Below are 24,373 nucleotides of genomic sequence, written 5' to 3' on the forward strand. Positions count from 1 at the left end.
CCTTCTCTCTTCTGCTACTGGATTTTCTACATTTTCTAAGAGAAACTTCTTTTCAACCATTTTTAAAAGTCATATATTGACATGACAATTATTAAGCTTAATGTTAGTAGAAGCGAGACCATTCAAAGTAATCAAAAGTTAGTGACCTTTTATTGTGCTGGTTATTTGGCCAACCAGTGACAGAATTGTTCCTCATTCCTGCGGTGTCTCCATGTTTGGTTGCCAGGGTTAGAGTCTGACTAGCTTACATAATGGAGGTCAACCCACTTAAATTATTTAAGAGTGTCTGCAGAGAGAAGAAGCTTTTCATGGTTTGTCCCATATTTCTGTTCACCTTTCCTTCTCCTTCACCATCTGTGCTTATTGAGGTAGGAGAGTCAGGCACTGATCCAGGACTGGACCCCAGAAGCTTTTAGGGATGGAAGACCAGGACACCCCATTACCAGTTCTTTAGAGAGCGTAGGCCCAGCTTTGTCCTGAGCTAGGCCTAGTTGGCAGAATCCTCCCAGTCCCTGGTTTTTGTTTTTGGGTTTTGTTTTTTTTTTTTTTTTGACCCTGCATCTTTTCCTTTCTTCCCTTCAAAAGTTATCTGCATTCAGGTTAGACCCCTTTTATTTTGTTTGTAAGATAAAGTGCATTTATAATTTAAAACTCATTTTATATTGTAAGCCATTCATCTGATATCATAAAACATAAGAGTTAGGCTTCTTTTGTTATTTCTGCCTTCAGAATGCATCCTCTTTTCATTACTATAATTGACATTTAATTTATGGAATTCAGTAAAGTAAAACTGTCAGGTATATTGTTTTCAGGCAAATGAGATATGGTTTTTTAAAATCCCAACTTTGTTGGGATAGGGTAATTTCAACTGTTTCACTAGGTTAGCTAAAGTTGGTAGAAGCCATCGATCCTTTTGTTTTAGGGAAGGAAGCCAGAAACCCTTCAGCTGAGAAAGCCCTCTCCTTTCATGGTAGATTATTGCCCGGTTAAGTGTGTTATGGTATATAATGTCTTCCTCTGGATCCCTGCTATTTTCGTATGAGGGAATGCTTTGTAAGAAGGACTATAAATGGTTTCACAATTGAAGGCACTGTTAAGTGAGAGAGGTTCTAGGAGTCTAATGGATGCCCTAAAAAAAATGTAGAATTATATAATCTATGCCCTGATGAATAGAACCTAGAAAAGCTTGACTGGTACATATTCTGTATGTATGCTGGTCTAAGAGCAGCAAGGTGCGGTAGGAATGCTTGAGAATAGCGGTGCGTAGTCGCTTCTAAAAGTTTTCTATCTTCATTTTGTATGTTCTTGGGGTTTAATGTCACCTCACTGGAGGTGACATTACTGGAATTCATTACTTGGATTATTAATTTACCACGTTTGAATCCCCTAACTGTGGGCCAGACACACTCTTTAGTTGTACTCAAGTCCTCTTGTAGAGAGGAATTAATGATTGTTCGTACTGAATTCTCAATTGGTCATGAACTTGTTGAAACTAGTATTGGTATTTTTAAAAGAACAACAAAAGATACATCTCCCTTCTCTGATGTAGGTAATAAGACATTTTATGTTCCTAGCGTTCAGGAGAGAGTGTCAGAAAATCAATATGAATAAACTCAAGCACACAGAGGTTTCAGCCTCTTTGGAAATGTAGTGTATGGCAAAATGACAGTATGCATTATTAAATTTTTTTTTTTCTTCACCCACATGTAAATATTAGCATATAGAAAAGGTCCCATAGGCTACTTACAAATTTAGGCACAAGGAGATTTGCTGGCTTTTTTGTTTTTTTTCATTCTTTGTTGTTGTTGTTGTTGTTTAGTGTCTCAAGGCTTACAGCTAATCTAAATTTGAAACTAAATACTGTCATTATGGAAGATTTTTTTTCTGAGTTCTTCCAATTTCTCTGGGGACAAAATAATGGCCGCTCGAAGCAGTGGAGAAACAGTAATTAGGGCAAATAGTAATACTGTGCATGATTGAGGAAAATGCGAGGAAGGGAGGGAGAAAACGCAACAGACAGACTTGTACAGCCTGTTACTAGGAAACCACATCAGCATTAAATACAGTGTGCTAATTGGCTATCCTGTTTCTGCCTGGGTACCAGCCTGGGCCTGCTACACAGCTGTTTCTGCTCTTTCTGGTTGCTAGGTAACTGCATCATTTTTTCCCCCCTCTTTGTATTCTGGAGGCTAATTGGCTACTTCTGCTCCTGGTGTTGCTGCTGGGTACCAGTCTGGGCCTGCTGCTCTGCTGTTTTCCAAAGGGATTTAAAGGGGGGAGGGGAGGAAAAAGGAAAAGGAAGATATGCTGGCAATTAATGGAGCATAAGTGCAAATTCTACACAATGTCTGGCACCTGCGTCCCCTCATCCTGCTTTCTCAACTAAATCTTTAGCTATGAAAACACATTCGAATCTTGGAGTCTTTTCTTTTCTCTGCATACCTTTTGAATGTAACTTAAAAGAAATAAGATATTTGAAGACTACTTAAATGATGATTGCTAGTTCTTTTGAACTAGCAAGTTGTTACACATTTATATTTGATACAGGCGTTGATAGTATTTGCACAAATATTAAAATTACTAACTTAATAACAAAGCAGCATCTTTAACATCATAAAGGCAGTGCCACTTTATCTCTTAAATGGACCAGATTCTTTTGTAGCCATTCTTCTTGATATCATACAGAGTATAAAGTAAGAAATAAAGTGGACTAAAAGCAATTATCAGGTTTTCCCAACTGTTTTATTCATTAAGAAGGAGTGAAAGGAGACTTCTAGATCCATGACTTTTCATTATGGCTTTCATTCCTCTGTTGTGCACAGTAAATGTCTCAAATGCTTTTTGGTGGTATGTGCCTTTACCCAAAAGTAATGCATGTTTTGCACACCTTATTTTCTTTCCTTATAGCAATCGAACAAATGTGGTGCAAAATAAGCCTAAAATCAGACTTGTGATCTTAAAAAAAGAAGTGTAATTCCTTTCTATCTATCGTATCTACTATTTAAGTAGAGGTTTCCATTTCTCACTGGAAGAGTGGGGAGAATTCTTCAGAAGTGCAGTGATACTTCATGAAGGATTCACTTTAAATGGTCCAGAAGGGGTATGCAAATTGAGGCCCTTGAAGAGGCAACTTCATTGCCCTGCAGAAGAGCTATCTTATTGAGAAAACTCTGAGCATGTTGTGTGACTGTGCTCAGAAATAGTTAGCAAAGGCAACTCTTATTTGACGCTAATGGCTGGTACTGGTTCTCCATACTAATGAGATCTACAATCCCCTATGGAAAGTGAGGCAGGGAGAGTTCTATTCAGAGCAGCAAGCCCAGTCACTATCAGACCAGATTAGGCTCTGTGGAATCATTTCTGCGTTAAGTATCCTTAACATAGGTGGGAGACCTCAAACTAGGCTAGGATGATGATGAGAATATTGTAGTGTTCTACAGACCTTAAACCAGCTAACCACTAGTAGCTTTCCAACTGCAAAAGAAAATCTTATATCAGAGTAAAACTACAGAACAGGCAAAATATTATTTCTGCCAGCAGTTAATAATCACTCAGAAGTGCTTCCTAAGTACTTACTAAGTAAGTCCTAAGAAGGACTTAGCCATTTGATTATGGGAGCCATCAGATGTCAGAACATTCCTCCATCGCTTGACGGGTTTTATATTCTGACTTTGGGAGGGGGTGGTTTTGGTTGTTTGAGCATTTAGTTTTTGTTGATGGTGGATTGTCAGAGTAACTTTCCGTGTGTGTATATGGATCGTCCCTAGTCCACCAAAGCAGGATCTGGAGTGAAAAGTCCAAAGATCTCTGGGTGTTTGTCTTTCCCACCACTCTTCTCCCATCCATTGGAAGTGGTTTCATATCTGCACCCTGGCTCTGGTAAGACCTGACAAACAGGGGTTTTCGAAGGCTGGAGTAGTCATGGAAAGCCCCAGCCATGAATGAACACCAGTACTCACTTCTGAACCTCCTGTCCTCCTGCTCTTCTGGGTGAGCTATCTTTATTTTTTGGGTGAAAGTAATTGTGGGAATGCAGGCGTGCTTTGGGGGTTGAGGAGAGGAGGCATTCCACCTACCCGCTTCAACCTCTCAATTCTCCTCAGTCACATGCTTTCCTAATTCTCATCTCCACGTAATACTGCTGCCTCTTATATGAGGTAAATCAGTTGACAGACCTGGAAGAGAGGAACCTGACGGCTGCCGTCTGGCCAGCAGGGCTGTTGCTAACCCACATCATGCCTTTGTGTGAATCAGAAGCAGGTGCCCCTTCGGTGGGGCAGATTCAACCCTGAGCTCGAGGAGTGGAGCTGGAGTCTGTCCTCAGCCCTTCATTGACACCTTGTACTCACATCTCCCATGGCTGCCTGCTCACCCCAGGAGCTGAGCCACTCCAGCAAGCCTTCCCTGACCCTTCAGGAACTTGTGAGGCTAATGAGGGTCCGGCAGGAACATGAAAGTCGAGTGACTGTTTAAGGGTGGTGGTGGTGGGGGTTCCTGAGGCCTCCTCTCGATGGCTAAAGAGGCCATTATATGCGAGAGCAACCCTTTTAGCCCAGGCATTCTCCCCAATGTGAGATCATTAGTTGCCTAATACAGTGATTCTCAACTTGGGCTGATTTTTCCCCTCAGGGGATGTTTGGCAATGTCTGGGAGATAGTTTGGGTTGTCCATCTTGGAGGGGGCTGCTGCTCCTGGCATCTGGTAAATGGAAGTCAGAGATGCTGCTGAACATCCTCTAGTGCATGGGACACCCCCCCCCACTGAGAATCATCACACCCTGAACATCAGCGGTGCCAAGGTTGGGAAACCCTGGCTTCACATCACCTTAGCTGTCCTTTGCTTCTCTTTGTGTTCCTCTGAACCACGTGCAAAATATTTCCTCATCCTTTTAAGACCACCCACCAGGTGTTGGTTCCCTTTTATGATCTTTTAAATGTTGACTAGGTATAACTGTTGTATAATTTATTATTTCTGTCAGGACTTAGATGTGCTAGTCCTCCCCCCTTATGACATGAGGGAAATCTCTCGACCTCTGCTAGATGCTTAGCTTTCTAAATTTCACATTTGTGATTGGAACTCTTCACAAGCGACATCCCCCCCCCCCCGACTTTGCGGAAGGCTCCTGACCTGTAATAATTTGAGATTTTGCTGAGGCAGGGATTTGAGTCACATGAGCTGCTAGGCCGCTGTGTGGGAGGGCAGCTTTGGACAAGTGGGCTTAGCCGACCGGGCAGTAACAACCATCTTCTACCTGTCCTCAGACGTATAGCAACCTCACTGAATTACAACGGTTGTTTCCTTGTTACCAGAAAGAAAGTTGACTGTTAGTGCAGAAATAAGTGTTTTCAGTCAGAAAAGAGAACTTTGATTAGGAAAACTGCATTGCATTCAGATGGGCTACTGGGTTTCCTACCGTTCATGATTCCAGTTCACACCAACACCAGGCAGAAAGTACTGAGAAGCATTCTGAGTTCTCAGGGAGAAAGGTGATATCAAAGGTAAAGAGATTTAAATGACATTATCTAATGGACACATACTTTATCCTTACATTTTGTCAGGAGATGTGAATTATGCATTGACCCTTTCAGCTACATTCACGTGCACAGAAAATAACATTGTCAGACGTGTCATCCCCACATACAATGGACAATATGCTATTATAATTGTATGGCATTGTCCTTGCTGTTTGGAGATAATACTGCTGACATTATTCCTCTCATACATGTGAATGTGGCTGGAGGGAGTACGTGACATCTGTGTCTTTCACACAGATTAGCTTATCCCTTGCCTCTTGGAGGGATTGCGATTAGCGAGCTGGCCTCCTGGGGTCATGGTAAGTGCCATGTTTTGGATCACAGTTGTTATTGGACCTTAGTTTTAGGCCCAGTAGGGAATTAGGAATATTTAGCTTGATGACCTGAAGAGGCAGTTGTTATTGAGACCACTCCCCAGAGCAGATGGGCTAAAGAAAGGGTAGGCTGAGGCATTCCTACTCAGATTGGCTTTGGGAATGAGAAGGCAATTGGGTACCCAGACTGGGAGTGGCTGCCTCCATATTATTGCTTTGTCCAAGTAAATAGGCCATAATATCACTTGCATTAGTCTTTATAGTTTACTACATGCTTTCATATACCGCATGTCATTTCACCGTCACTCACCTGTGGTGTAAATATTCTCGTTGCCCCCATTTTATAGACGAGGAAATGGAGGCTCAGAGGATGATCTTTCACGGGTTTCTCTGCTGAGCTGTAGAGCCAACCTTACGGTGTTTTTCCTTTAGAAACCTTTCTTTTTTTTGGCAAGTGTGCCTGAGTTAAAAGAGGATATAAATGAATTTAGGTATATTGTTATAGTTCAGCAGAATAAATGGTCTAATATTTGTCATTCTACTTATTTCACACATATCCTGAGTAACACATGAGTTATTTTCTTAGTTGTCCAATATGACAGCAAATTCAGAAGAGCTAAGAAAATGGAATCATATACTGCATAAGAATATTGTATACTCCTATATCCTGTCTATTTTGATTGAACTTAGAAATCCTTGATCTTAGTTGTTTTTTTTTTCCATTTTAAGGAAGAAAGCTCATTTCAAAGATGCAAACATATGCAAGGGATTGATTCTTGTAGTAATATCTTAATACCAGTGTATTTGCATATTATAGAAAATTTGTGGAGAGATGTCATAAACAGAAGCTTCACTCTGACCCCTTAAAAGAATGCACCTTAACAGTCCTCGTTTATTACTATACTGGAAAATCCAAATGAAGGTGCCTTCAGGAAGTTGGAAGAAGCTATGAATGGATGAATCTTGGTGTACAAGTTGCCCATTGCTGTCTTGGCTATATCAGAGCTTTGCTGGGGGGTGGGGTGTGAACAATTTGTGCTTTTACTTTTATTTGTATGATAAATGTAGGGTTAAAGATAACCGTGTTTTATCCCTTTTTCGCCCCACTTTTTGGAGGATATTAAATATGTTATGGAGAAAAATACTTGCTCCATAAAGGAATTATAAATCCCCTAATGGTCAAAGACCCCAAACTCAGGTTTAGATTCTGCTGCTGTGGGTAGCAGTCTGTCCTCTGTATTCACAAAAGCACACAGTGAGGGAGAAGAGTGGTTTTTCTAACATTGTCACAGGGATCTATAGGAACCTCCAAGCAACGGGCACTTCCATTGTCTTCCAGAGATCTGCAGAAAGAAAAGGTTTTTTAACACTGAAAGACAGATCCCTGGAAGGTGGAAGGAAAGGCACATATGACCCCTGTGGGCTCTACTTTTTGAGGGTTGTTTGCCTTTAGATATTTATTTTTTCCCTCTGATCCTGTGTTCTTATATATCCTTGTATTTTCAAATTTACTTTTCTCTTTTATTTATTCTACCTGCTAAAGAAATAACCATCATAAATCGTTAGAGTTGGCAGGGCCGCCATCCCCCTTTGATATTTGCCTTCTGGTTGCGAAGTTTGCTGCCGATGATGCAGAAGGCTTCCTTAACCCATCTGTGTGCCTTCCTCTCACCACACTCCCATCTCCAGGCTGTTTTGTCGTCTTCTTCGGTGTCCATCTTCTCCACAAAGAGGGTCTAATAAGCAAAGGCAGGTATTGGAAAGAATCCTTTTGGCTAAGGAAACCTTGCATACTTCCTTCCCACTACTGTCATTGCTCGAGCTGGAAGGACCATACGCACAAAGCTTATGGGATCAGTTACCACCGGCTCACTGTTAACCATTTAAAAAAATTTTTTTACTCTGTTGTGGGAAGAATAAAGCAATAATTAAAATAAACTGAACAGCTTTTGCTCTATTGAGGCATTAAATCTATGTGTAAACACAATCACATTGTGCAAACATAGGTCTTTTCAGCTGGCTGATTTAGACAGTGAGGCCACTGAAGTTTTGAGGTCTCTGGGTCAAGAGCCCATTTTGACACAGTTTGAAAGGTCACCTGCTCATTTGTGTCTCTGCTGTGCTGCACAGAGTGCCCTGAGCGGGTATGATCACCTTACCCAGTGCTGTGACACAAAGAGGAGCCCGCTGGCATTTGGCAGAGAGGGGGCTGAGCCGAGGGGGCACGAAACCTGCACACAAAGCAAGACTGTGGTGCACAGGGCATGTGGGGAGAGCTTGCGAGCCCCCGGGGCCCAGGCAATGAGACAGCTCGAATGTGGAGAAAACAGCGGTTATAAAATATAAATGTGTTTATTATTACACTGGGCCCGTGCTGTATAACTTTACACACACTCATATTTGTGATTTATGGCCGCAGCTCCATACGGAGGAGAAGTGTGCTAATTTACCCAAATTGATAGGGAGACCTCTGAAGATGATCAAATTAGAAGCAGCAGTAACTGAGAATAAAGGGCCTCCTGAAACAACAACAAGAAGTGGCTGATGTGTCAGTGGCATCCTTTGTTCATTTAGTTTGATAAGCAGAGCTTTGCTTTAATTATTCATGATAACACTTGCCCTGGAAGTAGCGTTCCTCTCATGTCCCCGCCGTGTGGCGTGGTGGTTGGTTCTTGGTGCGATGAACAGTGAACCAGCCTGCCCAGTTCTCCTGCAGTTGTATTGTGCTTTCGCCTCTTAGAGGTGAGCTGGTTTAAGGTTGGAAGGTCCCGATGCACCTGTCACCCCTTTCTGTGGGCGGGTGGGGGAGGGTACTGCAGCCAGCGAGGAGGAAGGCCACGCGGTCCCAGGTCTGGTTTGAGGCAAGGGTGCTGGTGCCCTACCTGTGTCCTTGTCCTGAACCCTCCCAAGGTAGGCGGGGCTTTTTCCAAGGAGGGAGGAGGAGATGTCAACCTGGAAGAGCCCAGGGGTACCTGGCTTGTCAGGCGCTGACCTGACTTCTGAAGCTGGTCTGCCTCCAGAGCCCGTTCCCCTGCTGCAGTCTCCTGGAATTTCCTAGGAAGGAAGCCAGAAAGACGCCTGGGAAGCAAAGACCCCACCCTGCTTCCACTGTAGCCTGTCCCAGTTGTTGGGCTTTCAACTTACTTCTTGGTCTCAGCAGCAGTGACCCTCAGCGTTTCCAACAGCTTTCCAAAGTGTTTTTTGTCTTGGCAAAATCTTGAGTTACATGTTTGGGAGCTCTTCAGAACTGCTCTGAGTCCCCCAGAGCATCCGTGACCCCTGCCCCTTGCAAGGGAGCTTCATGCAGACAGCCTGCTGCCGTCCCGGGGTAACTTGATGGGCCACTGTTACCCAATGCGTGCTTATTAGGGTGTGGAAGCTGAATGGCCACCCAGTCTTGACCGCAGAAACCCGGGGGGCATCCCTGATCCGTACACGTTCCTTTCCCCCTTATGCAATCAACATCCATGTCTTGTTGGCACTACTTTCTATTTGTCCACTTCTCTCCATCTCTGCTGCTAGAGAAAACGCCATCCGTGTTTTGGCCGCCATCTTTTGTCACCCAGCCTATGTAGAGCCTCCTCGAGGGCCCTCCCGGTTCAACTCATTTCCCTCTGCAACCCGTTCTCCATTTTGTAGCCAGGGTGATATTTTGAAAATTCATGTCTGATCGCATTATGCCTCAGCTTAATGGTTCACCATGGCCACCATTGTTCTTAGGATAAAGTTCAAATTCTTAAATATGTCTTATATGATTACTGTCCAATAGAAATATATAATGCAAGCCATGTGTATATGTACATATAAGTTTTCTGGCCGCTTTTAAGATTTTCGTTAGTTTATTCATTAATAATTTATTAATTAGCTGTGCTAATTAATTACTTTAATCCTAGACTTTAACTCAATATATCCAACCTTACCATTTCAATACCCAGTCGGTATAAACAATTGTTAATGGCCAATTTTACATCCTTTTTTTTTCATACTAAGTCTTTGAAATTCAGTGTGTATTTTACATTTAAAGCACATGTCAATTCAGTTTGCTCATATGTCAAGTGCTCAAGAGCCACCTCCAGCTGGTGGCTACCAGATTGGACCATGCACATCTTTTTTTTTTTTTTTTTTTTTGAGAGGGAGAGAGAAAGAGAGCATGCTCAAGAGCAGGTTGGGGAGGTACAGAGGGAGAGGGACAGAGAGAATCCCAGGCAGGCTCCATGCCCAGCACAGAGCCCGATGTGGGGCTCAGTCTCACTACCCTAAGATCATGACCTGAGCTGAAATTAAGAGTCAGATGCTTAGCTGACTAAGCCACCCAGGCACTCCTGGGCCGAGCACATGTTTAAGCCTTGTGGTCTTAAAGCACATCTTGAGGCCCTGCTTGGTTCTCCAGCCCTAGTGTGACTTTCGTCCCTGCACAACACACACTGCAGATCCTCTGTGTCAGGCAACTGGGCTAGGCGTGGGAGAGGATGTGGCAGAGGGGCAGACAAACTCACCTCTGCTAAGGGGTTGGAGGTAATATCCCAACAACGGGCCATCTTCATTTTATGCTTCTACTCTGCAGGACTCTCAGGCACTCCTAGGTATGGGTTAAGAATGAAGCCCTTGCTTAACTATTGGCCTTGCGGGGGGTTCCTTTTTTGGTTTATCTAGGGGTATGTCAGGCTAAACAGATGTTCTTTGAGAAAGTAGAGGGACTTAAGTGGAGAAAACACTGGTAAAGTTGATATGTGGTATTTTCTGAGGGAAATTGACTGCGTATCCCACATCTAGGTTCCGTAGCGAGCAGCACTGTTCTGTGAACTGAGGATGGGCCTGGGGGAGTGGGCCTGAGTTGTAGTTCACACTCCTGGCTTCTTGTCACAATAGATTACTTATTTACTTATCCACTTTCAAAAAGTTGGAACAGCTACTGTAGGGGTACATCTAAATATTTCTGACATCCTTTCCAGTTGAAAGATTTGCTTTATCAGAAAATATTTCCAAAGGGAATGTAAACATTTATTCTATTTTAATTGTTGGCATTTCAGTAAGAATCAGAATAAGGTAGTGGACTGAAGGTAAAGCTGCCTGAGTTTAAATCTTGACTGTACCATTTATGAGCTGAAGAACTTGGTGAGTGGCTTTATTTCTCTGACCCTCAGTTTTCTCATCTGTAAAATGGGGAAGATACTAGCTTGTGTCTCACAGAGCTATTGAGAGGATTAAAAGGAAAGAATGTACATAAAGACCTTGGGTGCCTATAGTGCCCAGGACGTAAGGAGAGCTCACTAAATATTGTCCCAGGATTTGTAAAACACTACCATTAATTGGGGATAGATGGATGGGCCCACAATCTTTCATTCAGGATGGTCATTCAGGGTGCTTTCTCTGAAAAGATACATTTGTTGTCCTGTTTGTGTATAACATTTTATCTTTCTCTCACACTTAGGTTTGTACTCTATGTATCTATCTGTGAGGAAGGAATATATAGACATCTCATCATGGTTTGAGTCTGCCAGTAGGTAAAGCCAAACATATTTCAGTGCCTGGTATATGAGGCATGGTGAGATATACACCATGTTTTATTGGTACACAAGCTTTGGGCTTCCTTTCTACATGCAGTGTTGGGTTTGTACTGTTTGGTCTAAACTCTTTGGCTTTCTAATCAAAGACATGTTGCCGATTGAGGCCCTGGGGCTTGGGGTATTGAGTTAAATGAAAGGCAGTTTGCTCCTAAGACCATAACACTGATCTTTAACCATTTTAGCTAAAAACAGTAACTGCAGGCCCTTTATTCACGGGGAAATTATGTCCAGCCACTAGGTGTTGATATGAGCCACCTTGCATAAAGGAGGATTTTTGTTTGGAATATTTTAATAACCACCTTGCCTGTAAGTGCTTTACACTATACAAAACCCTTGCACAGATAATCATTTTTCTTCAGACTTCACAATAGTCCTGAAAGGCCAACATCCAAAAGGGGGTTAGGCCCACTTTGCAGGGAGGAAAGGGAGACTCAGAGAGTATGTAGTTTTCCTAAGATCACATAGTAAGTAGGAAGAACTGGGATTAGAACCCAGCTCTCCTGATTGTGAGTCCTGTGTGTGTGTTCAGCTAAACTGTACTTGCACACACAGGACACCATTTACAGAGGCTCTGGTAACCTTCCTGGGTTAAAAAAAAAGTGTGACTGAGATGTGATATAATGCTTATACTGTAAGTGTGGGCCATTTAGGCATGTATCATTTTCATTCATCAGTTTCTGTTACCCTTTGAATTATTAAGAACATAGATGAAGCTGTTTGTAACAGAGATGCAAACTAGCAGAGGCTTTAAAAATATATAAGATTTTTTTTTTCTATTTCACGTAAAAATCCAGAATCTCAGACAGTAGTGCTCTGGGAAGTTGTCAGAAGCTTAGACTCCTTCTGTCCTGTTTGTCCCCAGTCCTTAGGGGCTCTGTCCTTCAGGAAGTGCCCGTGTCCACACAATTCAAGATGGCTGCCACCAAGCCCACTTTCCAGGAACCTACTTTTCATGCAGCTATTTTGAAAGTGGGAAGGGGAGAGGATGTCCCAACCTTTTAAAGTACAGCTTGAAATTGCAATTGTCACTTCCACTCACATCTCGTCAGCCAGAACTTAGTCATATGTTAACACACTACGGCAAAGGAGCTGGGAAATAGTCTTAATTTTGGGTGGCAATGAGCCCAACTAAAATATGGGGGTTCTCTTACAGAAAAGGGGCAAATGAATATAGAAAGTCAACTGGCGGTTGCACTCTGCTCTTCGTCTTAAGAATAATTTCTTTTTAGCCTGCAATGCAGACATTTGAACATGAAACACTTGAGTTCTGAAATTCTAAATGTATAACATGGTATAGGAAAAAATTTTAGTATCATTTGTGGCACAGTGCAAAATCAAAATAACTGCATGAAAACTAGGTTCCTGTGGAATGCCAGAAGTTCTGAATGGAAGCATATTTTACATTTTGCATTTTATGAGAATAGTGCATTACTGGAATAATATGAAGTGCATGGGGAATTAATAACTTGAGAAAGCAAGCTTATAGGATCAAAATAACCATATCTTAATATTGCTTGCATGTTTTCCCTCAACAAAGTAAAAAAGTCACATTGCCTTGACACTTTTGTCCCAGGATGAAAATTAAGTAGAAGAATAAGGAGAAAGTATTCTGTAGCTGTGGGTTTAGCACAGACAAAATTAAGGCTGTTTAAGGTTAGAGGTATACAGCTGACAGATTGTGTAGGGGCGTTTCTATATATGTGGGTGTCAATATGTTTGTGCTGAAATGTTTGCAGATTTGGGGGGGATGTCATGTGTGTGTGTGCATGTGTCTATGTGTGAGCGTTAATGTAGATTCCATGGGTGGCTTCAATCATTGTGTTTTCTCCCTAATTCATATTCTGGAGCAGCAGAAAGAGGATGTAGGAGGATCTAGGTTACAGTGTTTAAAGAAGGTTTGAGAAGGACTCATAATGTATGTGCGTGTTCATTTAGTTAAGTTCATCAGGGATCTGTGACATGACTTCAGCATCCTGAGTCTTGGAAATACTAGAGTGAATAAACCTGGTCTCTGCTCCTGAAGGGACCATTGGGTTTTGTGAGGCTACAGCATGTAAAAAATGACTCAAGCAGTATGATAAGACTCTTCTAAAGGAAGTTATAGGAACAGAGAGGAAGCAGCACCCAACTCTATCAGAGTTGGTCTAGAATCACTTCCCAGAGGATATGCTTTTTAAAGTAGTAGTGCCGCACACTGGACCAGGTCCTGAGGATATAAATATGCAGAAGCATGGGTTCTGACCTCAAAGCAATCAGTGTCCTGGGGGAAATAACTTGTCATCGAGGCTCCATAGGGTCTGGCTCTTACCACCTCTCCAGCCGTTCTTGAAATTCCTCCTTATACACTCATCCCTTACCTCAGCTCTAACAAACCACTGGCTCTCATCTCTGGGTCTTTGCACGTGCTGTGGCCTCATGCTGTTTATATGCACGCATGGGGCTTTCCTGCTTGGGAACTCCTCTGACGCAGAGATCCTTTGCTTTTAGCCTTTATCTCCAGCACTGTTGTTGCTCAGTATGTATTAGACTAATAATTAATGTAGATTGACTCCGCTTGTCACATTAAAGAGGCTGTATTTTCACCATGAGTGAATGAGACCAGAAGTCTAGACATTTGACTTTGCCTGCTCACCCATGGACAGAGATGAGGTATTTCAGAGATAATGCATGCTAGGGCTTTTGAATCTGGAAGACAAAGTGGTCACAAAGCTTTCTGTACTGTTAATTTTTGATTGATCACCAATCTGTTAATTAGTGAGTGTCACATGGAGTACATATGATGTGCCTGAGCCTGTGCTGGACATTGTGGTTGATGACAAAGAAGCAAATGAGAATCATCTAGCCCTGTGCCAGGACACACACTGGGTTCTTTATCACAGTTGTTGAATTGGTGCTGTTAGGCGTCCCAGTGTTAAAAGCACTTCCTATGTTGTGGTGGGGCAAGCCAGGCAAGGGATCAAGGCATGAGAAATTAAATATCTCACAGAACATAGTAAATAAGTCACCAAAGACTGTAAACTCTGACAAGACTGTAGATTTCTAAGGAGGAGAAACACTAGGCTGGGGTGACATGTGGAAGATGGATACATTCTAGTAGAGGACATTCGAGAAAGTGGGACAGGGTATGGGGGCTCCGTGAGGATGCTGGAGAGCGAGGGGTTTATGTAAGGTAGATTAGGGTAGAAAAATAGTGAGATGGTTTTGTGGACATCTGTTTTTAAGTGCATAGGCAGTGGAATGTGAAGAGCACCCGTCTTAGGTTATTATTTGTGACACCTAAGTTTCCCTTCTGAGTTACCCTTTTCTTAGACTTCATCATCGGGTAAGGTATATATTTGGATTGCTTTAACTAATGAGGAAATTCAGTCTCTGAAAAACAGTGTTTGATCATCTTGGAAGAGAGTTATGCAGACAAATTGATGTTTAAAGCTTGGCTGATTTAATATTTGCCTCTGAAAGTCTCTAGAGAATTAGATCCATATCTATTCAACTTGAATAGTAGCTGGTCCAGGGGAGAGCCCATCTCTTTATCATCTCTGTGTAAATTAGCCAATTTGGGCTTCTTGGGGATTGATAAAGTTACCTTTTCCCTCCCTCCCTCCTTCCCTCCCTCCCTCCCTTTCTTTCTTTCTTTCCTTTTTTCTTTCTTTCTCTTTTTTTCTTTCTTTCTTCCTCCTCCTCCTCCTCCTCCTCCTCCTCCTCCTTCTCCTCCTTCTCCTTTTTTGCTTTTTAATTTTAGGGCAAATTGCCTATAAAATAATCAATGTGCTTGGGTCCTTTTTCTCCACCATCTGCATTTATATAATCAGGGAATAACAACTAATATTAGCTTTAGCCTAATCAGAACACATTCAGGATGCTGAAGCCAATCATTTGATAGCTTCCAAAATCATATCTATGATGGTTTTTGGATTATCCACTCCCATGGGTTTTCTATACCACTGATGCATCTCTTTTCACGTTTATCAAACATGTAGCAAAAAGTTAACTTTCATCCTCATCGTAAATGATTTGTATTTTCTCATTTTTGGTTAGTGAAAAGTTCAGTATGCCTAGGACAATAGATTAGGCATCATCAGCTACTGCGATGTTTTCAACTGATGACACCCATGGGTTCTGGGTCCTGGATCTGGTGAGGTTTGTTTCAGCCTCCCCTCCATTCACCCCCTGTTCCCATGACTCTCAGGTACCAGTCTTCTCATGCTGCCCTCAGGCCCCCTCCAGTCCTCTCTAGGAGGTAGCAGGTAAGCCCGTCTTCCCTCAAAGCGGTGTGCTCCACATTTGTTCTTTTCCTTACTACTACCCACCATGCAGAAGAATCTGTTTCTTGAGATACACTCTCGAAGTCATACACCTGAGTTGCCAAACTCTGCAATGAATTGGATCTTTGGGGGAAGGGTTCTTGTTCTGGGTTGGTTTACCACTGAGGGGAGCCTGCCTGCATTAGAGATGTCACTTTCTGTGTGACTTGTTGATAACTTCTGATATTAACTAAGTTTGGAACATGTGTGGAGATAAGGTAGCATTTCTTTCTCTTCATTCTTAAAATTAAATTTATAAAAGTGATTCAAAGATTAATAGTTGGTCATTGTGATAGTCATAGCCTGTGCCTGCATACATCCTCTGCAGTATGGCTGTCTTTATATTTGAATGCAAAAGACCAAAGATTGGCCATAAGTTTAAAATTCATATTTTGAAATAATCAAGTTCCTATCTAAATACATCAAATTGAATTGTGGAAATAGTATCTTTACTACTAAGTGAAAGAAGTGTCCTATAAATTTGTTTCCAAGAAATTCACATGGTGTCGTCATTGTCATCTTGACAGGAAAAAGATGAAAGTTTTAAAAACTTTTTTCTTCAAATTTAGTTTATATCTAGATTTGACTTTATTGTAGCTTTGGTAATCAACAAAATACGCTGAAATTTCCAAATTGACATTAAACCTTCTTTGGTGTGATCTCTGAAAAAGATGATAAAAATGATTTTAAAAAATTTATCTTGAGGGACGCCTGGCTAGCTCAGTTAGTTGAGTGTCCAACTCTTGGTTTCAGTTCAGGTCATGATCTCATGGTCATGGGATTAAGCCCCGCATTGGGCTCTGTGCTGGGCGAGGAGCCTGTTTGAGATTCTCTCTCTCCCTCTCCCTCTATCCCTCCCCTGGTATGCATGCATGCACATTTGTGCTCTCTCCAAATAAATAAATAAATAAGGTTTTCTTTAAAAATTAAAAAAAATATTAATCTTGAATAGCAACAATAAAGACAAAAAGGATAAAACCAGCATAAGAAAAAAAAATGCAAAAAGAAAGAAAGAAAGAAAGAAAGAGAGAAATTAACCTCAGTGCCAGAACAGTAGGTAGTTTCCCTACGTGGTCATGCTTACCTGTTTCACAAACTTGAGAACATATCACTTTAGGTATGAGTGTTTAAGTCTACATTTTTAAGTGAGTTTACAGTCTTTTGAGAATTACAATAATACCTATCCTAAGACTTGGGGTATTTTTTTGGGGGGGGTTATGGTATGGGTTATACTAAAAATATTAGAACACTGTATACATTTTTAATTAAATAAAGATTCAGTTTGACTTTGAGAATATTATGAGATCCCATGGCCTAGTAGAAACATGCTGTGGTTTCTGAAACATGCATTGGGACCAGTGGTTGCACACTAAAAGAGCTCCAGTTGCCAACAGCTATACTTAATTCCAACATCTGGGGTAGTTGCAGGTTTTTATGACCACCCCAGTCTTCCTCCAACATTTCAAACAAATTCACCAAGAATCTAACACCTCACTTCCAAAGAAACCTTTTGGTAGAAGTGAACTCTCATTAAGAATGGAAGCTGGCACCCAAAGATTTGTTTAATCTTCTGTATTTCCTGGCTGTGCTTTACATGGTAAGGTAGATTTGAGAAGTGACGCTTGGGCTCTTTAAGTCTCACGGAGAAGCCCTTGTGCCCTTGTCCTGCACACGGAGCTGCACGATCTCTGTGCCCTTAGCCTTCTCTGGCCTCTGTGCGCCTGCACACCCCCTTCTGATATCACCATCATCACGGATGGCGCCTTTCGTGAGTTTGGTCACTTCCATTTACTAGATTCCATTGAATCATCATAACTAGAAGGGAAGTAGGACAGACTTTTTTCTATTCCTTCCCCACACAGTTAAGAACAGTAGTCCTAAGGAGAAGTTTACTGACTCTGCAAGGCCACATTGCTATTAGGTAGCAGAGGCGGAGTGAGAAGAATCTGGCTTTCGATGACGATTCCTTTTTTTGATAATGAGTCCATTTTTCTCCAATAGAGTAACGATTCAAGTTTCATCGAGGCATCAAGGGATGGCCACCCTAATGTTCCTACAAAGTCTTAGGGATTTCCTCCTCTACATGTCATGCACGTGCCTTTATCAAACACGTGGGCCTTGTGTAGTTGGTATGCACTCCTGGGCATCCCCCACCTGGGAGCTCCTCTAATACAGAGACCCTTTGCTTTTAACTTTAATCTTGAGCAGTGTTATCGCATGGTAGGGACTTGAGCCAACAATTAGTGTAGACTGAATCCAACTTGACACTGAAGAGGCTGTATTTTCATCATCAGTGATGAGACCGGAAGCCTATGTATTTGACTTTGCCTTCTCAGCCGTGGAACCAGATGAGGTGTTTTGGAGAGATGCATATCAGAGTTCGGGGATCTGGAAGGCAAGGTGGTAACAAGTTTTTGGCAGGGGAGAAAGTTTATGCTCGAGGTGATGGTGGCATTTCCATATAGAAAATATATTTAAAAACAGTGCTGTCTAAAATAGAAAGCAAGTTCTATATGTAATTTAAAATTTTCTAGTAGCCACATTTTTTAAAAAGTGAAAAGGAATAGATAAAAATTAATTTTAATAATAATATTTTACCTAAACCAATATATCTGAACTATGATCATTTCAACATAAAGCCAATATGAAAAAAATTGAGATCTATCTCACATTCTTTTTTGAAACCAAGTCTTTGAAATCCACTGTGTATTATGTACTTACAGCATATTTAAATCCATATGCTAAATTTTCAGTGGTTAAAGTTAAATGTAGTCCTATCAAAACAAGAGTATAAAATGTTCTTTATAATGTTTCAGTTTTAATTTTAATTAAAATTAATTAGAACTTCAGTTCTTTGGTCACCTTAGCCACATTTCAAGTGGTCATAGCCACATGTGGCAAGTGGCTACTGTCCTGGACACCACAGATGTCAGTAGTTGTGGGATTATGTCAAAATTCTTTCCTGCCCCTCTCCATATTCTGAAGTAGGAACTATCCCTTATTGAGGGTATGGTTTAACTTTTGGGGTATACATTTTAAACCACCACTTTAAGGTGGTGACCCAGACTGTAAAGATTTAACCTGATCTAGGCCTGTTATTGTTTTATTAGTTGTTTTATGAATAAAAGAAAAGAGAGGAAGTGTTGCTTGGTGCAGTGACTGCTGCTTTATACAAATTCAGCCCCTCAGGGGTCCCAGTACTTTGGAACTTTTGGGTGAGCAAGTAATGGTTGAATGAAAAAATCAACATGGAACGTAAATAAATGAGTACACGTTTTGTTTTATGTAGTTATTGTAAATGCTCTTGAAGCTCTGGAATAGAAAGCCTTTGTCTCGTTTTCCAACAATCACCTAATCTAAAATACCGTGTAAAAAAGAAAATTGTGAAGATTCAGCTGGAATCCGGGAGGAACTCTGAGCCAGCTTTCCAAAGCAGAGTTAATAATTTAGGGTATTTTTTACTTGCAACTGCTATACCCTGAGAAGGGATTGCCAAGCTGTGGAGTGATGTTTACTGCTTACTCTTTTTCCAGCGTTAAGAAAGCTTAGTGACATTTTCTCTCTCTCAGTGTCTTTATTCCCCAGGTGGCTTAAATTCTCTAGTGCTGCTGAGTGTGATGTGAGAGCAATTGCTGGGTCTTTGCTGATTTCCTCTAGATGTACTCAGAGGCAATACAAACTCATTATGAAGTATTCTTCCTCCTTTCCATTTTATTTTTTCATTTCCTGATCTGCAAAATTTCAGGTTCCTAATCCCAATCCTAAGGAGACCAGGCCCTCGACATACCCAGACAACAGAAATCTAGTAACATTTTTTAAAAAGTAAAAAGCAATAGATAAAACTAATTTTAACAGAAATCTGGACAGGTCACGGTCTTAGTCTCTCTAGGAATTGGATTAGAAACTTGAAAATTGGCAGATCAGGAAATGAATGCAGAAAATTTGCATTAACGATGTTTATTTTCAAAGGACTTTTAGACCTGGAATGCACAATTTTTTCACATTCATATTTTATGCCACAATCTATATCTTAAAGCCAAATTTATGGTGCGGTACATTTGACGTATCACTCATGCTTTCCCAAACACATATTCAGCGAGAACCTTTACAAATGAGTTCCATAAAATGACGCACTTGGTTTACCAGAGGGGATGTTGCTCAGGAGACTGTGGTCCCAGATGTGAGCTGAATATTACAGGAAGATTTTCAGGATTTGCCTTTCTTTAGGCTCGGGCAGATTGAAAAGAAGTGGAAGTGCCCTTTGATGGTGAAGAAATATTTAATCCATCATAGTTCCATACTTCATTCCCTGGAGTAGAGGATTGGCCAGCAGATAAACATTTTCTACTCGTAAGCCATTTCGATACATAGAAAGCCAGGGGCTGAAATCACACAGGCTGCCCTGTCCACTGTGTCACTTGGTTCTTTGTTGCAAACCAGGATACTTTATTCATTCACTGTATTCTACAGGACTGAGCCAGGCCCTGCTTTAGTGCTGGTATCACAGTGAACAAAACAGATGACTGCAGAAAACTTATGTTCTGGTGGGGGAAGCAGACAATAGTACAAACAACATGCCGTCTAATTTCAAAGTGATTAAGTGGTGGGGCGCCTGGGTGGCTCAGTGGGTTGAAGCCTCTGCCTTCAGCTCAGGTCATGATCCCAGGGTCCTGGGATCGAGTCCCGCATCGGGCTCTCTGCTCAGCAGGGAGCCTGCTTCCTCCTCTCTCTCTCTGCCTCTCTGCCTACTTGTGATCTCTGTCTGTCAAATAAATAATTAAAAAAAAAAGTGGTGTGGGGAAAGACAGAATCACTTTTTATTTTTTATTTCTTTTTTTAACAGAGGATGGGTGAGGGCAGGGCTCTCGAGCAGGGACCTGAATGAGGTGAGGGAGCAAGGGTTCCAGGCAGAGGGGTTAGTAAGTGAAAAGGCCCTGAGACAGGAGTAGGAGATGAGATTAGAAAGGGGCCGGATAGTATAGACTCTATACCACAGGGCTGCATAGGCTTTTGACTTGAATTCTGAGAACGACAGGAAGCCACGGCAACACTCACACTGTAATTTCTTCCTAACCTTGTTTGGGTCATGAACTTCTTTGGCAGTACGGTGAGGTCTGTGGAATGCTTCGTAGAATGATTTCAAATGCACAAAATAGAATCCAGGGGATGTCAGAAAAACCAATTATATGGAAATATAGAGACTAAAGTCCCCTATGAGGGACCCACCTGCACAGATTATATTTTGAAAGGATTCCTCGGACTGCTGTAGGGAGAATGGATGGCGGGGACCAAGTCTGGAAGCACCAACACCAGTGGGCTTGGACCCAAGCTGTTTCTACTTATCCTATGGGGCAGTGGTCTCTAAAGTAGGGTGTACAACACAGTCTTTTTGAGTGTAGGAAAAAAATATATAAACCTTCTAATTGTATTAATTTACTCTCATTCCTCTTAATTTCTGTATTGAAAGCGTATTTTATAATATACTAACATATTAGGACATCAGTACATTTATACAATTCATGAATAAATCTTTTTATATTGGAGGTGCATATTCAAAGGTATTTGTGTGCATTTTGGCCAATCAAATTTGATGATCGTGATGTAGAGAGAGTTACTCTGGAAGAAACTAAAAAAAAATGCCATTCTGGTTTAGCCCACATTCCATTTCAGAGGCCATTCTGTGGGAGAGCATGAATTCTTGCCATGATTCAACCTTGCTAAATGTCAAGTCCTGTTTCTCAAGCATCCTTAGCTCTCCTTAAGAACCCTCGGATGGCTATAAATGTATTTACACCTGATTAGACCTACTATCACCTCTGAGGGACACACGTCTCCTGGGGTTAATTTCCAAATAGCAAAAGTAGATTTTGATATTCCCCTTGCAATTCAGGGGGTTTCTGACAGGGTCTCCCTTTCTGGCCCCCTGAAGTATGCAGGCACTAGCATGCCCCCTCATCCATCCGGTTTGTGCTGTGCCCGCCTTCATCTGCACATGCCTTCCAGACTTGAGTCCTAATGTTTTAAGCCTCTATCCCATCTGCCTGTCTCCTACAGACCTCTCCTAAACATTTCTGATCATTATTGAGTTGCCATAAGCTGAAAGGCAGGCATTATCCCAGGTGCCATACAGTACAGCATTGGGCAAGGGTAAGCCATTTTCTGTTTTCTACCCAGTTATAGTTCCTGGAGTAGAGCAAGGAGAGAAGGAGGGTGAAAGAGAGGGCAGAATGAAGGAAATAAGCTGATTTTGCATGAAGTTTGCTCCAGTTGCAACTGACTGCCCTTTTCTCTTTTTCCTCCCTCCTTGCTTTCTTCCTCCTTCCCTCCCTCCCTCTGTTCCCTTTCTCTTCCCTTCTTCCTTTCTTTTAGAAAGGAGGCCATTCTTCTATAAAGAGAGAAACCCAAGCTCTTTATGACATACACAGAAATCTTTAGGTAGGCTGTTCAGATGAAAACTAATACAATGTGGATATAGGTGGTTCTGCCCCCAACATCAAGCAGTGGGTGCTGGTGTCTAGGGAGGCGTGATCGTGGCCATGCAAACTACTGCCAGAGGATTTTCACTGCTGCCTTTCAAGTAGACACTGGTTTACAGAAGCAGATATGGAACCTGGAAATGAGGCCAACCTAACCCCACCATTTCTGAGCCCTAAATACGAAGTCTTCGTCCCAGTTCTTTCTATATATTTTCTTGCTCCTCTGATTTCTGCACTCTGCCTGCATCAGGTACTGCTCCTTCATTTGGTCAAGTTCTTTCCTGGTTATTTTAAGTTCATATTAGTGAGTTTTTGCAGAAATGGCAATTTATAGGTAACTGAATCAGACACTGGAAAAGAGCTTGATGAAGCACCATAATATATCTTGGTAAACTATCAGGACACAAAGGAGCTTCTTCTGCTAGCAGGAAACAATGTTAGGTGATACAACTCAAAGCCAAGTCAAACTATCTGTAGTCTCTGTCTATATGCTGGCAAAAGGGATACTGAAATAGCCACGGGATAGGTAATTGGTTTATTCCATAATTGAGTCCACATTATTTTCTTGGAAGTAAATAAATCCTTAATATTAATTGTCAAAACAAAACAAAACAAAACTATTTTTTAAAAAATTCACCAAGGGGAAAACCAGTTTGAAATAACAATTTTTCAAAAACACCTGAAGACATCCTCTTGAACCTCCATTTTCTCTTCGTCCTTCCTCTGTCCTTCAGAATGTGGTTGCCTATGATGGACGGATTAGTTCGATTGTGGGATTGATTCTGGGGACTAGATGTCTCTGCTTGTTGCTGTAGAATGTCATGGGTTTTCCAGATGTCTTGTTGCATTTGAGTTGTGTTGGGTCCCTCAGGTTCCAGGAACCTCCAGTGTTACTTGCCTTTGAAAACCTCAGGGGGATGGGAGGTATTGTGAATTTCTAAAGTGCCTCATTCTCCTTTTTTGTTTGTTTGTTTGTGCGTGCCAGATTTCCTTGAAGTAATGGAGCCTGGTGGGCAATCAATCACTTTAAGTAAATGTTGCCAACATGCCTCTCAGGGAGGGCACACCTCTCTCCAACGGGGGTCTCTTCTTCCCCTCAGCATCCCGTTCCTTCAGAGTAGATTGAAAGAGCACTGGATTTTTCTGGCACATTCTCCATCAGTATACTGAGAAAATACTTAAAACTTAAGAACACTGTTTTTTTTTTAGGTTGCCCTGAGTGATTCCAGACTCAGCTGTCTGGAGCCTGAGCTCCAGAAGTTTTGGGGGACAACCTTTAGACAGCTTCTGAGAATACAGGTGTATGTGGGAAGAAGAGAACTTGAAATTAATAGAATATTTACCTTGTGTCTGGCTCAGGATATGTGTCCTCTACATAACAACATATTTAAACCTCATAGCAAACATGAGAAGCTCAGCCCCATTTAACAGAGAAGGACACTGAGGCATATTTTGTAATGAACTCTTAATGAATTCCGATCCCAGGTGTGTTAACTCCAAAGTTGATTGGACAACCCCCCTTCTGCTACTTCTCTTCAGCAGGCGTAATTTTCTAAAATTTTGGCTTTAAGGATCCAGAAGGTGAACTTTTAACACTGCTCAGTGATTCTTTTTTTTTTTTTTTTCCTGGTTTCCAAAACTGAATGGGTTTCCTCCTGTGCTTCTAGCCCTCCTTCATGTCCCCTTGGTTCCTTTTAAAAGAAATACCTGTATTTCTCATTCCTCTTCTCTACGGGCCTTATAGAGCAGTGGCTCACTAGGGCTTCGAGTTAATGAAATAAAATTTTCAATCATGTTTGGTTCAATTCTAGGTGATACAAATAAAGAATTGTGAGCACTTTGTAGTCAGGTTTAAAGGGAAGGAAAAAGGTGGAAAGAAGAAAGTGGGTCAAGTATAGTACCTGTGCAGTGTCTCCTTAAGCCCTGCCTCATGAAGGTCTGGCTATTAAAAATAGAGCAATAATGGGGCAGCCGTAGCACTGCTTGGGCACCAGTGTGCCCTGAAATTTGGGGTTTGGCAATTTATAGCATTTACCAGGGATGTGAATCTTAAGGGAGCCGGCCAGCGTTCTGATTGATATGTAATACCTGTGGATATTAAGTTATGCTCTCTGAACACTTTGAGTTATGTACTGGTATTATCTCTAGAAGAACAGAGACACAGACATGTTTGTTAACTTG

The 24,373-nt window shown here is 41.6% G+C and overlaps 1 protein-coding gene across 3 annotated transcripts in view; it reads left to right on the forward strand.

Annotated features, from left to right (window-relative positions):
- Positions 1-24,373, forward strand: part of KLF7 (Kruppel like factor 7) — an 86,818-nt gene that overhangs the window by 51,320 nt on the left and 11,125 nt on the right. The window lies entirely within an intron of this gene.

Source organism: Lontra canadensis, unplaced genomic scaffold (assembly GCF_010015895.1).
Source record: "Lontra canadensis isolate GAN:19392208 unplaced genomic scaffold, GSC_riverotter_1.0 scaffold18, whole genome shotgun sequence".
Lineage (NCBI taxonomy): Eukaryota > Metazoa > Chordata > Mammalia > Carnivora > Mustelidae > Lontra > Lontra canadensis.